A 17,157-nucleotide genomic window follows, 5' to 3' on the forward strand; every position below is an offset into this window, starting at 1 on the left:
TTTTAGTAGGACATGATTTTTGTTAAAATATATACATGAACCCATTTTATCTTTGCAATAACTATGTGAAGAAAATACTATTATTATAATACTTATTTACAGATGGAGGAAATGAAGTACAAGTAAATGTTTTTTAAATGGCCAACAAACCAAGATTTCAATCCAGGCAAACTAGTATCTGAGTATAATTCTCCTAATCCAGTCACTCACTGCTTTTTTAGAAGAGTGATTTTACAGAGTTAATAAAAAGAAATATATATATATATACACACACTTTATGAAGATGCAAAGTATTTCAATATTCAACTTATAAAAACATATTTCAAAAAATTCTCAAGCTGGTTTGTAGCCAAATATACTTCTGTACTTTACTCTGACTTCAAATCAATCTCCTCAAATTATTCAAGGTCATTTTGGGGGAATATTTCTGGCTGTAGGCTATCTCTTCTAATAATAAAATAAATCCTTCTCATAACAACAACAATAAAAAAATGAGAAATGGCATGAACATATAAAATCTACTCACACCTTGCCAAAACTACATACATCTCTTTTAGCCATTTTTAATACAAAGATTGTACCCTTGGAGAGCAGGTCCTAAATTTGTCAACATAGCACGACAATATTAGAGATATTGGGGGGTTTTGTTTGTTTGTTTTTTGCTTACTAATTACTTGGATGATAATCTTCATGGAATTCTGCAAAGCAGAAAACAGAACACCAATAAACTCTGCAATTAGATCCCTTTGTTCCATTGTAAAGAACCTGAAAATTTTCAGGTGCTTTATAGTTTGCATTTCTTGTCAATCTTATATTCCTTTTGGCAATTAGATGCCAACCACCCCAGAATGCACAGCCATTCAAACATTTATTCTTAAATTCCACTGCAATTAAAAACATCTCCAGTTAAGATACATAGCTTAATTTAAAGGACAGAGATTTATTAAATAATGAGATTGCCCATTTCCTACTATAATTTTTATTACCATATATTAGGAGTATTCAGTGCATTTTTTACCTTGTATTGTTGAGTAAAACTGACCACTAACACTATGTTCCAATTTTGTCTCAATCTTTCAAACTATTGTAAATACTGAAACTGTGTTGGAAAATTCCTATGCAACATAATCCAACAATGTCCTTAGTAGTTTGTGAAAAGCAATAAAAAGCCTTTGAACCAAACTCCTCTTTTTGGTGTTTGCTAAACCATTCCAGGGAATGTCATGCCTATTATATGTATCAGATTCCTTCTCATCATGACTTTGCAAGAAACTCTTTCCATATTCAAACACACCTGCTATAAACCATAACTGTGCTGGTTATTTGCAATATGTCCAAAGGTGAGCTGGCATTTACTACACTGAGGCTTTGAGAGCTAAATTTTAAATATTCAGGAATTTTGCAAGCCTGTTCTTAAACCATTGGAAGTTTAAATGGGCCATGGATTACGTAATGAAACTCTGCCAAGCCTTCAAGATTAGGGGTTTCCCTCATCTTTGAGAGCTGTTTTACCCACATGCCACTGCGTTTAACAGGTATGATCATTTCCTAACAATGCTATCTGTTAAGCTTATTGAAACTAAGGAATTTGTGGATTTCATATGGACTATCATTCTCATGCCTAGCCACTCTTATATAAGTGGTTGAGCAAAATTATAAAAGATGGTTTTCTTCAGGTTACTGGAGAAGGAAATTAATTTTCACAAATTTTCTAGGCTTCCTGTTGCCAAAAGATCACTTATGTGGAAAAAATAGAAGACAGTTCTGGTGACTTAAAAGTGATTTGTCAAGTTGTCTTAAATATTTCCTTTCTGTTTTAGCTGAGGCTTTGTTAGTCTACAAGCAGCACATTCAACATCTTGTCTTGTCTGTTCTTTACTTCTTTATGCCACCAAAGTTATTTGTTTTTAGCAGGCACTGTGCAGCTAGAACAAGGTACTTTGCTGCTCAGTTAAAGTTAACTGGGGCCACAAGTGGTCTTATACAAGATCTAGCGAACAGATGGACCAGTAAAGCAAAGACATGGTGACCAGCCATAAAAGAAGTCCTCCCAGGGTGTCTTAACAACAGCCGAAGTATTACAGGCATTTCCTCTAGAGCCATCTGGCTTTAATTTTTCTAGCTATTTTTCCTGTTGACATACAGAGCCACAAAGTTAAGGAAGCAATAATTCTTCTCTAGTTACTGTAACTGCTGATGCAAAACCACCAATTTTTCTAAAGCTACTCATCAAGTACAGGGACCCATCTCATAGAAGAATATTCTGTGGGTTAAAAGACTATGTTAGTTAAGAAGGGAGGGGTACAAAGTTACACTCTAGTTTAAAGTCAGTGTATGTATTCTTATAGGTTCAATCGATGTTCGTTTGTTTTATCCCAATTGAAATTGAAGACACAGTTATTCCCTTCTACCACTTCTAAAGCAATACTTAAACAAAACAAAACAAAAAAAAGAAGCAAAATAACGGTACTCTTTTGGAAAGTTCTCCTTCCCCAACTCTCACTCTAAGATTTATTCTGACAATAACTGAAGTCATTTTAATGGTACCTAGGTAATAAATTTGAGTTATGTTTACTAAAGCTTTTGAAGTTTTGATCAGACTTATCATTCAGTTAAGGGAATCTCACAAACATTGTTGAAGGGGAACTTTCCCACTAGGAAAGGGCAAGTGACTGATGAGGTTCAAATGTAAAAGCATGTAGAAGATGAGGAAGTCAATTAGGGAAGAGGAGGTAAATTAAAATCTATGGTAGTTTTTGAGAGTTTTTGGTGAATCAGTTCAGTTCTGTTCAGTTCAGTCACTCAGTCGTGTCCGACTCTTTGCGACCCCATGAATCGCAGCATGCCAGGCCTCCCTGTCCATCACCAACTTCCGGAGTTCACTCAGACTCACGTCCATCGAGTCAGTGATGCCATCCAGCCATCTCATCCTCTGTCGTCCCCTTCTCCTCCTGCCCCCAATCCCTCCCAGCATCAGAGTCTTTTCCAATGAGTCAACTCTTCGCATGAGGTGGCCAAAGTATTGGAGTTTCAGCTTTAGCATCAGTACTTCCAAAGAACAGCCAGGACTGATCTCCTTTAGAATGAATAACTGGGCTCAAATCAAACATTACATGTGATATAAAGACAGAAAATAGGTGGCCCAAGATCAGCCTTGATGCCAGAGTAAAACAAAAAGAGATGCTTGCCATTGTGGTCTCTCCTAAGAAAGAGTTTAAGGAAAAAGTCTGGATTCTAAAAAAATGGTAAATAAATTAGAATGCTGAGATTGAATTGTAATCAATACAACTAGATGTCACTGAAGAGATAAAACCATGAACAGAAAAATGAACCATACTTTACAATCTACAGAAACATAGTCAGGTATTCCATAGGGTGCAAGGTGGGTCTGGTTGAGGCCAGAAACTATAAACAATGCACAGGTTCACCAAAAGGTTAAGACCTAAGCATAACACTATAGTATGCTTCCCCTCCCCTACACTACAGAGATAGATAATGGAAGCAGAGAGACGGAAGTTGAAAGTTTGAAATCTTGAACTTAGTTAAACAAAGACAGTAAAGCCTATCGATAAAATGAGCTAAGACTTTGAGATCAAGCCGAGGTAACACACTGAAAATTCTGAGTTGCTAAAGCGATATTCTGTTACTAATTTTCTCTGAGAAAATAACAGGAGGTAGGATTTATGAATATGAGGCCAGAAAGAGCTGCTTAACTGAACTAAAAAGAAGTTAGATTATCTTAACACTAATTTTAAGTTATTCTTAAATTATCTTTAATTTATACCATTTTTTATACAAACACAACAGGTATATTTTAAGTGACTTAGAGGGTTGCCTTCTGTGTAAAGACTGCACAAAAATATTTCCATTTGTTCTGTATTAAAAAACAAAAAGGGGGAACCAGAACAAACAACAAAAGGAAATTACCTTTCAACAGAAATAGGGATGAGTCTGTACATTGTCACTGGGAAGTCTATAAGGGCTAAACTTACACGGATATGAATAAGATGCTGAAAAATACGTCTTAAAGCTATATTTTCAAAGTAAGCACCTATTTACTTAGTTTACATATGATACACAGGGTGAGGAGCGCGAGGAAAGCCAGCACTTGCCCCTACACTGATCATGAACCATATGCTGAGATAAGGCTACCAGAGGTGGTAATATTAGACACCAGGTGTTCTGTAGAACATTCAGAGCAGGTACTCAGTTAAACACTTATAGGTATTAGAGGGAGTGCAAAATTATTTTCAAGGAAGCAGCATTCTTTTGAGTCATATAAAGAATACCTCCTTCCCTGGAACATCCAGATCTCAGTATATTACTTGGAGTGCATTATAATCCTCAGTCTTGCGGGGCTTTGTAGCATAGCAGAGAATGTCAGACTGAAAGAAATAGTGGAGAACTATCATGTTAACAGGAACTAGCTCTTGGTTTTTATAAAAATCAAGGGATATTGGAGATGAGAGTTCCCAAGATGGCAGAATAGGAAGATCCTGAGCTCACTTCCTCTCATGGGCAAACTGAAATTACACCTATTTACAGAACAACTATTAACAAGAATGGAGAAGGAAATGGCAACCCACTCCAGTATTCTTCTCTGGAGAATCCCATGGATGGAGGAGCCTGGGGCTACAGTCAATGGGGTCACAGAGTCAGACACAACTGAAGTGACTTAGCACAGCACATTAACAAGAAAGATCAGAACCTACCAGAAAAATCTTCTGCAACTAAAGATATAAAGAAATAACCCTAACAATGGATAGGAGGAACACAGTTGCTGTAAAGTTAAGACTCATGCATTTAGGTAAGCAATCCACAAAATAGGAGAATAATTAGAATAACAAGAGTTCTCCCAAATGAGAAAGAGATCTGAGGCCCACACTGGGTTCCTCAACCTGGGGGTCTGGCACTGGGAAGATGAGCCCCCAGAATGGTTGGTTTTGAAAGCCAGTGGGGCTCACTTTTAGGTGAAGCAGAGAGCTATGGGAAAAAGAGACTTCACTCTTAAAGGGCACAAGTAATATTTAATACAGTTCAGGAAAAAGAACAAAAGCAGTAATTTGACAGGAGCCCAGGTCAGACCCACTTTCTGACCTTGGAGAGTCTCTCAGAGAAGCAGAGGGCAACTGGAGCTCATTTTGGAGACATGGACTCTGGTATCAGCCACTTTGGGGACCTGCTTCTACCATATGGACACCGGAGCTAGCAAGTGCCATGTGGGACTCCTCTCTCTAATTTACTAGTATCAGGACCTAGCTCTGCCTCTGCCCATCAGCCAGCAGGCACAAGTACTGGGACATCTCAGATCAAGCAACTAACTGGGTGGAAATGCAGCCCCACCCATCAGAGAACAAGTTGTTTTAAGACCCTCTGACTCGAAAGCCACCCCTGGACACAACCCTGCTCACCAGAGGGCCTCGGGCATGGTCCCACATATCAGTGCACAGGCACTGGACCCAGGACCCTCAGCGCCCAGCAGCCAGAGACCCCCAGGTACCAGTTCTGCTTACCAGTGGTCAGAAACCCAGAAACTAATAAAACACTCTCAAGGGACTTCCCTGGCTATCCAGTGGTTAAGACTTAACTCCCAATGCAGCGAGACTGGGTTTCATCCCTGCTTGAGGAACTAGAACCACATTCCACAACTAAAATTGAAGATCCCATGTGCAGTAACTAAGACCTAGCACAGCCAAATAAATAAAAATAAGTAAATATTTTTAAAAGACTCACAATATATATTCAAAAATTTACAGAATGGAAGACAGAAATGTATAGTTATATAATAATAATAATGACTTCACAAATCACTTTCCAGACTAGATAGAACAAGATTGAGGGGAACAGACAAAAGAGCATAGTAGGAAGACCCTGTGCTCATGGGGAAGACCCTTCCCCATGGGCACACCAAATTCACAACTATTTACAGATAAACCATCAATAAGAATGATCTGAAGAGAAGCAAAAAATATTTTCCACAACTAAAGATATTAAGAAGGAACTGCAATGAGATAGAAGGAGAAGCTGAGACATAATATAATCAAGAGCCTCATCCTTGGGTAGGTGACTCATAAAAAGGAAGATAATCGCAATTGCAGAGGTTCTCCCCAAGAAATGAAGGGTTCAAGCTTCATATTAGGATACTTCACAAGGAAGACAACCCACCAGAATATCTGACTTTGAAGACCAGCAGAGCTTTGTATAGGAGAGCTGGAAGAGACTGAAAGTACACCCATAAAAGATTCACACAAGCTTTCAGATGCTCTGAGACCCAGCATAGAGGCAGTAAATTGAAACAATTAAGGCTTTACTCTTAAAGGGTAGAAGTAAAATTTAACACACTCGAGGGCCCAGAGCAAAAGCCCACTAATGATCCAGCACTAGTCCCTGGGCACCTGAGGGTTCCACAGCCAGCTTTCTCAGGACCCAGACTTGCCAATCAGCAACCAGTAGCCTATGTACAAGGCAGGGCTTGGCAACCACTCAGACTGGGGGCCAGCCTCACCTACTAGGATGTCCACAAGAGTCAGTTCAATACAACAAAAGGATGCACACAGCCCACAAAGGGGACACCCCTAGAGTATATATAGCCCTAGTGAGCAGAGGGGAGCATGCTCCTGGGACATATAGGATATTTGTTATGAGAGGCCACTTTTCCAAGGAAACACAACAAACCTACAAGGTGCACGGAAATGAAAACAGAAAATTAGACAAAATGAAGTGATAGAGGAATATGTTGTAAACAAAGGAGCAAGGTAAAACCTCAGAACAAGAACTAAGTGAAGTAAAGATAGGCAATCTACCAGACAAAGTATTCATAGTAATGATTATAAAGATAATCAAAGAACACGGAAGAAGAATGGATGAACAGAATGAGAAGTTAGAAGATTTTAGCAAGAATGCATAAAAACTACAATAACTGAAATGAAAAATATATTAGAAGAAATCAACAGCAGTTTAAATGATGCAGAGGAACAGATCAACAAGCTGGAAGACAGAACAGTGGAAATCACTGAAGCAAAACAGAAAAAAGAAAAAGGATTAAAAGAATGAGGGCAGTTTAAGAAATCTCTGGGACAACAGAAATAATACTAGCATTTTCATTATAGGAATCTCTGAAGAAAGAGAAAAGGATGGAGAACATATTTGAAGACCTAATAGTTGAAAACTTCCCTACATGCAAAAAGAAACAGATTTCCAAGTCCAGGAAGCACAGGGTCCCCAAAAGGGTCAACACAAAGAGGACCACATCAAGACACATTGTACTTAGAATGAAAAAAAAACTAAAAATAGAGAATATTCAAGTACATATGGAACATTCTCCTGGACAGATCACATACTAGGCCACAAAACAAGCCCAAGTAAATTCAGGAAAACTGAAATCCTATAAAGCATATTTTTCAACCACAATGTCTAGAGACTAGAAATCAACTTTAAGGGGAAAAAAATGGAAAAAAAAAAAACCAGCCCACAAACACAAGAAGGTTAAACAATATACTACTAAAAGGAATGGATAACTGAAGAAATAAGAGTCAAAAATGACTGGAGGTAAATAAAAAAGAAAACAGAGTGATCCAAAAATCTATGGGCAGCAAAAGTGGTTCTAAGAGGGAAATTTATAACAATACAAGCAAGAAAAATAACAAATCAATAATCTTACCTTACAACTAAAGGAACTAGAAAAAGAAGAACAAACAAAACCTAAATTTAGTAGAAGGAAAGAAATCATAAAGATCAGAGCAGAAATAAATGAGACTAAAAAACAATAAAACAGTTCAATAAAAGTAAGTTGGTTTTTTGAAAAGATAAACAAAATTAATAAACCTTTAGCTAGATTCATTAAGGAAACAAGAGGACCAAATCAAAAAGATCAGAATTGAAAATGGAGAAATTACAACAGATACCATAGAAATACAAAGGATAATTAACAGATGACTATGAACAATTATATGGCAATAAAATGGACAAATCCAATAAATGTACAATATCCCAGGATTGAGCCAGGAAGAAAAGACAAAGAAATCAATTACCATTAACAAAATTGAATCAGGAAAAAAAACTCCCAGCAAACAAAAATCTCAGACTGGAAGCCTTCAAAGTGAATTCTACCAAATATTTAAGGGTGAGTTAACACCCATTCTTCTATTAAAAAAAATAAATGCAGAAGAAACAACACTTCCAAACTCATTCCATGAAGCCAGCAATGCCCCACTAACAAAACCAAACAATGATATCACAAAAAAGCAAAACTATAGGCCAACTACATCATATTTGATGCTGAAAAGCTGAAAGCATTTTCCCTAAGATCAGGTACAAGACAAGGATGCCCACTCTCATTACTTTTATTTAACATAGCATTGAAATCCCTAGTCACAGAAATCAGACAAAAAAAAGGAATCAAAAAAGCAAGGGAAGAAGTAAAACTGCCACTGTTTATAGGTGACACTATAAAATACATAAAAAATTCTAAAGATACTACCACAATCTACTAGATGGAGCTCATCAATGAATATAGTAAAGGTGAAGGATACAAAATTAATACATAGAAATCTGTTGCATCCCTACATCTTCCAGAGAACTATCAGAAAAAGAAATTAAGGAAACAGTCCCACTTACAATCACATGAAGAAAAAAAAACCACAGTATACATAGCAATAAGGAGGTAAAAGATTCACATTTGGAAAACTATAGGACACCAATGAAAGAAAATGGACACAAATAGATGGGAAATATATACTGTATTCATGGATTGGAAGAAATAATATTGTTAAAAGGACCATACTACCCAAGGCAATCTACAGATTCAATACAGTCCCTGACAAAATAATGATAGCATTTTTCACAGAACTAGAACAAATAATTGTAAAATTTGTATGGAACCACCAAAAACCTTGAATAGCCAAAAAAAAAAAAAAAAAAATCCTGAGAAAGAAGAACAGAGCTGGAATAAGGTATAGCAGTCTCTAACTTCAGAAAAGTGTAAAGACATAGCAATCAGAACTGTAAGATTCTGGTACAAAAAAAATAGATCAGTGGAACAGAATAGAAAGCCCAGATATAAAACCATGCACTCATGGTCAATTAATCTCTGTCAATGAGACAAGAACATACAATGGAGCAAACAGTTTCTTTAGTAAGTTGTGCCCTGGGAAACTACATATAAAATTAGAACATTATCTCACACCATATACAAAAATAAACTCAAAATGTATTAAAGATCTAAATTTAAGACCAGGAGTCAAAAACTCCTAAGAAATCACAAGTAGAAGATTCTTTGAATAAATTATAACAATATTTTTTGGATCTGCATCCTAAGGCAAAGAAAATAAAAGTAGAAATAAATAAATAGGACCTCAGTTCATTTCAGTTGCTCAGTCGTATCTGACTCTTTGCTACCCCATGAATCGTAGCACGCCAAGCCTCCCTGTCCATCACCAACTCCCGGAGTTCACTCAGACTCACGTCCATCGAGTCAGTGATGCCATCCAGCCATCTCATCCTCTGCCGTCCCCTTCTCCTCCTGCCCCCAATCCCTCCCAGCATCAGGGTCTTTTCCAATGAGTCAGCTCTTCCCATGAGGTGGCCAAAGTATTGGAGTTTCAGCTTTAGCATCATTCCTTCCAAAGAAATCCCAGGGCTGATCTCCTTCAGAATGGACTGGTTGGATCTCCTTGCAGTCCAAGGGACTCTCAAGAGTCTTCTCCAACACCACACTTCAAAAGCATCAATTCTTCGGTGCTCAGCCTTCTTCACAGTCCAACTCTCACATCCATACATGACCACAGGAAAAACCATAGCCTTCACTAGACGGACCTTTGTTGGTAAAGTAATGTCTCTGCTTTTCAATATGCTATCTGGGTTGGTCATAACTTTTCTTCCAAGGAGTAAGCATGTTTTAATTTCATGGCTGCAGTCACCATCTGCAGTGATTTTGGAGCCCAAAAAAATAAAGTCTGACACTGTTTCCACTGTTTCCCCATCTATTTCCCATGAAGTGATGGGACCGGATGCCATGATCTTCATTTTCTGAATGTTGAGTTTTAAGCCAACTTTTTCACTCTCCTCTTTCACCTTCATCAAGAGGCTTTTTAGTTTCTCTTGACTTTCTGCCATAAGGGTGGTGTCATCTGCATATCTGAGGTTATTGATATTTCTCCCAGAGTACATCAAGGCTGTATATTGTCACCCTGCTTATTTAACTTATATGCATAGTACATCATGAGAAATGCTGGGCTGGAAGAAGCACAAGCTGGAATCAAGATTGCTGAGATAAACAGGACTTAATTAAACTTAAAAGCTTTTGTACAGCAAAGGAAACAATCAACAAAATAAAGAAAACCTATTGAGTATGAGAAAATATTTATAAATGATATAAGCAATAAAGAGTTAATATCCAAAATATATAAACAGCTCATACAACTCAATATCAAAAAAAAAATCAAACAATCCAAATAAAAATGAACAAAGAACTGAATTGGGCATTTTTTTTCCGAAGAAGACATACAGATGGCCAACAGGCACAGGAAAAGATACTCAACGTCACCTCTCATCACAGAAATGCAAATCAAACCCACAATAATATATCACCTCACACTTGTCAGAATGGCTACCATCAAAAACACCACAAATAACAAATGCTGTCTGGATGGGGAGAAAAGGAATCACTTGCACACTGTTGGTGGAAATGTAAATTGGTGCAGCCACTGTGGGAAACAGTACGAAGTTTCCTTAAAAAACTAAAACTAAACTACCATGTGATCCAGCAATTCCAGTTTTCCATATACATCTGAAGAAAACAAAAACCCTAATTTGAAAAGATATACACACACACTCCAATGCTTATAGCAGCATTATTTATAATAGCTTTATATGGAAGCAACCTAAGTAACCATTAACAGAAAAGTGAATAACAAAGATTAGTTTTGCCAGTTGCAACAACACAAATGAATTTGGAGGTATTATGCTTAAGTGAAATAAGTCACACTAGAGAAAGACAAATATTGTATGTTATCACTTAACATGGAATCTAAAAAGTAAAAAAAAAAATGACTGACTGTAACAAAAAAATAAAACAACCTTAGCAAACCAGGACTAGATGAGCATTTCCTTAATTATATTAAATATATCTCCCACAATCTCACAGAAAATATCAAATATCACCTTAATGATGAACTTTAAGAACTGTCTTCAAAAAAAATGAAAAAAAATGCAGATTCCTGGTATATTTCTACTAAATCTTGTTTTGAAGCTCCTAATGAATATGACAAAAATATTTTGTAAAAAGTTGTAGGAAAGAAAATAAACATTATTTGCAGAAGATGTGATAATGTATATAGAAAAATCCAAAGAAATTAAGATAAATTATTAGTTTAAGAGTTCAGTGAACTTAAGATTACTAAATACTAATTTTAATTACAATATCAAAAATAATTAGAACATTTAAATTTTAATTGATAGTATTTACAAAAATAAATTGTCAGGTATATAGGAATAAATATAGCAAAAATACGCATTACTTCCAAAGAAAATCATTAAACTTTTTTAAAAGACATAATAATGGTATCAGCAGATCAGTTCAGTTCAGTTCAGTTCATTCACTCAGTTGTGTCCAACTCTTTGCAACCCCATGGACTGCAGCATGCCTGGCTGATACAAACTAATAAATATAAAATAAATAGCACGTTCCTCCTACATAGTACAGGGAACTATATTCAATATCTTGTAATAACTTATAATGAAAAAGAATATATATGTATGCATAATTTAATCATTTTTTGTATACCAGAATCCAACACAATATTGTAAATCAGCTATCAAAAGTGTTCAAAGTGTTAGTCACTCACTTGTCTTCCAACTCCTTGCGACCCCATGAACTGAGCTTGTTAGGCTCCTACATCCAAGGGATTCTCCAGGCAAGAATACTGGAGTGGGTTGCCGTTTTCTCCTCCAGGGGATCTTCTCAACTCAGGGACTGAACCCAGGTCTCCTGCATTATAGGAAGATTCTTTACTGTCTGAGCCATCAGGGAAGCTCAAATACTTTAGTTAAAAAAAAAAAAAAAAGATACAATAAAAGGCAACTGAAATAGAGATATACATCATGTAATGATAAAGAAGTCTTTATAAGACAGAAGCAGCTTCACCATTAAACCCATTCTATGCATTCATGATGGGTCACAAGCAGGCATGTGAAGCCCAGGAAAAGTGGGCAACACCTGGAAGAAGATGAACAAAGGACACCAAGGGAAAACTTAATTACATCACCATTTTGTTCTAATGAGCTCAACAGTGTTCATAGTTGTGATATGTGGTCTGAGGGGGCAAAACATATTGAAATTCTGGGCCAAGTGCATAGAGGACTCAGATGAAAGCAATGCTATTAAGGCCTCACATTCAAGAGTATTGAATTCTTTTACACATAATTTTCTTAAAAGCCTGCATAATTTTACATTTATTGGAGTCGTCACCTTCAGACACTGATTATTTTGGAGAAGCAATCACAGAAACCTGAAAAATCAAGGTCTGATGAGAAGCCCTAAATAAACCAAGTTTCAGAAGCCCAAATCTAAAAAGCAAGGAGTTTTCAACATTAACAACCCAAATTCTATATTTCTTCTCTACTGAGAAAACTGATATTGCATGTATTAAAACAGAGTGGGAATATTAAATAAAAAAAAACTGGGTTAAAAGAAGACACTCTCTCGTGAGTTAAACTGACATACAAATACAAAAGCAAAGAAAAAGATACAGAGAAAATATCAGCTAATAGAACTTAGAAAAATTATTTAATGTTTGCTTATAAAATATTGCCGCTAAAATAATTTATGGGTGTGTGCTCAGTCACTTTAGTCATGTCTGATTCTTTGCAACCCCATAGACTGTAGCTCACCAGACTCCTCTGTCCATGGGATTTTCACCAAAAGAATACTAGAGTGGGTTGCCATGCCCTCCACCAGGGGATCTTCCCAACCCAGGGATCAAACCCACATTTCCTGAGTTTCCTGCACTGCAGGTAGACTGCTGAGCCACTGGGGAAGCCTCTTTGTAGTTTTATACATTTACATCTAGCATGTGAGTGACTTCACTGTTTACATTTGAATACCTGATCAAATATATTCTATACAATTTTATTATTTCTGCAATTTGTTAGCTAATAGCTAGTTGTCTCAATATCTCTAAGTAATCTGTCTTTCCCATTAATTTTAACATAAACTTTATATGTATTTCTTTGGCTCGTCTATCAAAGTTGACAAAGGCCTGGGGTTGTTCAGGCCTTAATTGTTGTTGGTTCAAGATGCAGGCATTTTCAGGTCTTTAAACACCACATCTATGCTGACCAGTAAACAAATTCACATCTCCAGGACAGATCTTTTTTTTTTTTTTTAATTAATTTAGTTTAACTGGAGGCGAATTACTTTACAGTATTGTTGTGGGTTTTGCCATATATTGACATGATTCAGCCATGGAGGTACACGTGACAGATCTTTGACTGTCAAATAGGACATATTCAAATTTTTACTTTACATATTTACATATCAAAATGAAATCTTTTATTTTGCCCACAAAACATGGTTCCTCCTATGATATTCCTCTAGCTCAGGAATTACCAGCACCATACACCCAGTATTTCAAGCTAAAAACTGAAAGAAATAATCCTTGGGCAACCTTTTCTTAGGGGTTCTTTCCCCTTGCTGAACTCTTCAGTTCTAGCTCTGTGCCCTGAGATTTAAATAGGCACAGTAAATAATGACTGCCTCCTAAATAATCTACAATTATCCACTTTTCCTTTACAAGTCATGTCAATTTCTTCACGTAATATCTAAATCTCCGAAAAGTCAATATTGGAGAAAGTATACTACTTTGCCAGAATATTCTTTTCTTCATCACCAGGAAGGTGTTTCTCAAAAATACCCACACCAACCTATACAGAGTAACTAATTTAAATTGGGTCTTTTTGTCAGGGAAAAACACAGGGCAAATATAATTAATTGTCATTATTTTATCATATAATTTTATAACCACACTCCCAAGCAATATATATATTTTAATCCCATTTCACAAGTCTCAAATCTGAGACTTAAAATAGTCAGCAAACTTCTCAAAATCCATTGTCTGGCTACAAAATTGACTTCTTTCCAAAATGTTAAGGTGGTTCCCCGTAAGAGCCTTCTCAACAATCAGTGAAGAATCAGAAATATCCTTTCTTCAAAATCTCCCAGCTGAGCCAAAGTCTAAATTTCCATGTGCAATTTCACCAAAGCTTTTACAATTTTTAACTACTGCTTCAATGACCTACCTATTCATCCCATACCTGCACATCTACCTTAACACAAAACAATTTAGAAATTAATAAAAATAAGAACTCTTCTCATTATAGCCTCTGACATCTCAACCTGCTTTTCCATAGTTGAGGAATACCTGAAGTTCAAAATGTCAGTCTCCAGGTTTTCAATATAATTTTTGTAGCAGTGGAACATGTACAGAGGTTATTTTGCCAGAGTGGTGAAATACTTTTATTAACTACTGCTATTTTACAGCAAGAAATAAGCATTAATTGACATATGAGTATGTAGCCAGAAATTTTGTGTACCCAAGGAAAATATTCAGCAATATATTTCTTATTGTTCGCTAAGTTACAAACCTATAGGTTTCTGACTCTGATGAAATGCTAGGTGGATGAAGTATTATTTGCCAAGATAGAGAAAGAACAAGAAGGTAGAAGATTTGGGAAGGCTGGGGGTAGGAAAAAGATACATTTTTCTAACTCTAGACTTGCTTTCCCCTGTTTTTGTTGTTTTTGCTAGTGTGTCAGAGCACAGTTGCTCAAACTTTCTCAAAGATAAGAACTACTTGAGTCTTTTTAAAAATCCAGAGTTCTAGGTACTCTCCTTGGACATTCTAACCCTGTGATCTGAAGTGAAACTTGTAGAACCTGTATTTTTAACAAGTATGTTGAGAGGTTATTGATTACCAAAAAGACAATTGTGAAATATTTAGTGGACCATCTAGGAGCTATATAGTTAACAAGTAGGTTTTCCTTTCTTTCTTTATTTTTTTTTCTGTAAGAGTAGAGTGTTTTGTTGAAATAGCTATTTAAATGTATCCTTTATTGACCTCACTAAGTCAGGTCCAACTCTTTGCAACCCCATGGATGGTAGTCCATCAGGCTCCTCTGTCGAAAGTGGGTTTCTTCCACTCCACTCCAACCCACTGGAGTGTATTGTCATTCCCTACTCCAGGGGATCTTCCGGACCCAGGGAGTGAACCGGCATCTCTTGCATTTTCTACATTGGCAGGCACTTTCTTTTAGCCTCCAAAATAATTTGGAGTTTTTTAATGAGTATCTTTAAAAATATTTTGCTGAAATGGCAAAACACTTTAATTGATTTAAAGTTAGAATTATATACCCCCAGAATGACTTCTGAGTTGGCTTTTTAGAAACCTTCATATCAGTGTTCTGAAATTTATCTTGGATATCTACGAAACTTCAGATAAACACTATTAAAATATACATGGAAAAAGTAAAATATTCAAAAAATATCAAAGTAATTCTTAAAAATAAAAGAGAATAAAAGGTATCTAACATAAGAGAAAAAAGAGGATATATACTTAAAAAGAGAAAACTCTTAATGACTACTAAAAATGAAAAGATGTTCTAACACACTAGTAATTAGAAAGATACAACTTAGAGCTACATAAAGTTCCAATTTTCAATCGCTTCTCAGTCTTTTGGCTAAGATCAAGTGTAGTATCTGTTCTTCTCAGTTTAATATCTGATACGTCCTCTATCCAGTTTTCATTCATTAGCTTGGCAACTTTAAAAGTAATCATACCAATTGCTGACAGGAATAAATCTGTTGTACCAATCTACAGAGTAATTTAATGTTATCTAGTAAGGTTAGGGGACTCTAAGTTGTATTATTAAACTGTGACTCTTTAAAAGTAAAACAGTATACTAAAATGTAAAGTTATGTATTATTTAATATATTTATTTACAGACTATTTTTATTACATTGATGGACCTATAAATAATTCTGTTCAAAACATCTTTTAAAAATGAAAGTCTTCAAAAATTTTAAACTATAAATGAAGCAAAATGGAAAAATAGCTTTATATTTCTTATTTAAGCATTAAAAACAGCAAGCAGAATAATTATTCTGGAAAATATTTATATACTTAAAGCTGTCTGGTTATTTTCTTTAAAATGTATTTCTCTTATAATAAAGTTGATTATTGATTTTTAATAAAATCATCTACAATCTTTTCCAAACTTGTTTCCAAAGTTGTCACCACCACCAAGAGTTATCATCAGTGTTTAGCTTCTTAACTGAATTTTACAAAGCATTGATGACATTGTCAGAGTTTAATTTCTAGCAGAATAAACTTCCAAAAGCGTTATTTTGGTTCCATTAATTGGATGCTTGATCAAACCATTTTTAGATCTAATTTCCTATGTGAAACATCTAAATGGCATTATTCCACTGCTTGTGATCTAATGGAGCTAACGTATTCACAGCTCTTGCTGCAAATTTCATAAGTATTAAAAAGATCTGGAATAAAAAATAAATACAATTTACTTAAGAAAGCACTGCTGCTGCTGCTGCTGCTGCTAAGTTGCTTCAGTAGTGTCCGACTCTGTGCGACCCCATGGACTGCAGCCCACCAGGCTCCCCGTCCCTGGGATTCTCCAGGCAAGAACACTGGAGTGGGTTGCCATTTCCTTCTCCAATGCATGAAAGTGGAAAGTGAAAGTGAAGTCGCTCAGTTGTGTCCGACTCTTAGCGACCCCATGGACTGCAGCTTACCAGGCTCCTCCATCCATGGGATTTTCTGGGCAACAGTACTGGAGTGGGGTGCCATTGCTGAAAAGCAATGCTTCTCAGAGTGGTATGCTCATACATTTTCTCCAAATTCACAAGTTAAACATATGAAAAGGACATCTTTAGGCAGTTTTCTTAATGTAACTAGTAACTTTTGAAACCCCACCCAATATTGTGCCCTCAGATTTGCATCTTCTGGGTGTCAGGAGATCAGTGTTAACCTTTATGGCCTCAATAATGGATAGAAAATGCCAATGGATATATTATACCAGTTTTTTGGGTTGCCCTAAACTTTCTTGAAAGGGAAGTTCATTACTTACTTTTTAGAAGTAGTTCAT

The 17,157-nt window shown here is 36.0% G+C and overlaps 1 non-coding gene across 1 annotated transcript; it reads left to right on the top strand.

The window, feature by feature from the left end:
- The first annotated feature begins 15,712 nt into the window (after nt 1–15,712).
- LOC133255459 (U2 spliceosomal RNA) lies at nt 15,713–15,907 on the top strand. The gene has a single exon (XR_009738949.1). It is a non-coding gene; the product is annotated as a U2 spliceosomal RNA (small nuclear RNA).
- Nucleotides 15,908–17,157: the final 1,250 nt, after the last annotated feature.

The sequence above is a fragment of the Bos javanicus genome, chromosome 1 (assembly GCF_032452875.1).
Source record: "Bos javanicus breed banteng chromosome 1, ARS-OSU_banteng_1.0, whole genome shotgun sequence".
Classification (NCBI taxonomy): Eukaryota; Metazoa; Chordata; class Mammalia; order Artiodactyla; family Bovidae; genus Bos; species Bos javanicus.